The 897-nt window shown below is 50.6% G+C and overlaps 1 protein-coding gene across 5 annotated transcripts in view; it reads right to left on the reverse strand.

Moving 5' to 3' along the window:
* The window catches only part of ARMH3 (armadillo like helical domain containing 3), a 129,238-nt gene extending 128,347 nt beyond the window's left edge, over positions 1–891 (reverse strand). For 4 of the 5 annotated variants that reach the window (XM_009638086.2, XM_035893661.1, XM_035893658.1 and 1 more), the window contains exons 1-2: positions 625–891; positions 329–460 (exon numbers count right to left, since the gene is read on the reverse strand). The gene's annotated coding sequence lies outside the window, so the exon portion shown is untranslated. Of the gene's footprint in view, positions 1–328; positions 603–624 lie in introns of those variants that run through there. The other variant, XM_035893659.1, reaches the window with a different exon arrangement.
* Between the last annotated feature and the right edge of the window lie 6 nt (positions 892–897).

Consider the following 897-nt stretch of genomic DNA (forward strand, 5'->3'; position numbering starts at 1 on the left):
AGACGAATGCTTAGCCTAGCAGCTCACTAAAGCCTTACTCTTTCTTTTGTACATGCTAGCCAATAACTGTTTAACATCTCTACGTTGTATCTGCCCCGCCTGCAGAGCCTCACTGCGCCCTGCAAAAAGTGCCCCAAGTGACACAGACAGAGGATTACGCTATTATTATTGGAAAACCAAACTGATGTCCTTTTTTCCCCCCCTGCCTTGAAGTTCCTTTTAAAAATTTCTGTCACATTTCCCACTAGAGCTAAAACAGCTGGTGAACTGCAATCACCACATATCGCAATGATCCAAATTATCTTATTGCTTTGCATATTCCACCCACCTGCTCAGCCCAAATTGGCTCTCATCGTATATTCAGATTACAGTCTCTGCTTCAGAGCAAACTTTCTTCCAAGTGATGTACGCAGCAGGGTTTTGACTGAGGCTGCGACCTTGCTTATGCAGCAAGCTGCCTCTGCCCCCAGCACAATAAACACCCCAAGTCCCCACTCCTTTACCATTGTTTACTGCCCCCCTTTGCTTGGCCGACACGAGTGCTTGGGGGACCGTGAGGTGAAGCAGATCATTAGAACGATGCGTGGATTAAAGAATACAGCCTGCTTGGTTCTTCTTCTAAACCCAGCACAATAAACACCCCAAGTCCCCACTCCTTTACCATTGTTTACTGCCCCCCTTTGCTTGGCCGACACGAGTGCTTGGGGGACCGTGAGGTGAAGCAGATCATTAGAACGATGCGTGGATTAAAGAATACAGCCTGCTTGGTTCTTCTTCTAGAAAGAGGCATCTTTGGCCCAAAGCTGACGCTGTGGCCCATCAGCGGCCGAAGTGGGGGGCGACTCCAGCCTGCTGCGAGGCCTCGGCAGGCCAGGCGGGCCCCCCCGCACCGCCCCC

The sequence above is a fragment of the Egretta garzetta genome, unplaced genomic scaffold, assembly GCF_000687185.1.
Source record: "Egretta garzetta isolate BGI_Z169 unplaced genomic scaffold, ASM68718v1 scaffold135, whole genome shotgun sequence".
In the NCBI taxonomy this organism is placed as follows: Eukaryota; Metazoa; Chordata; class Aves; order Pelecaniformes; family Ardeidae; genus Egretta; species Egretta garzetta.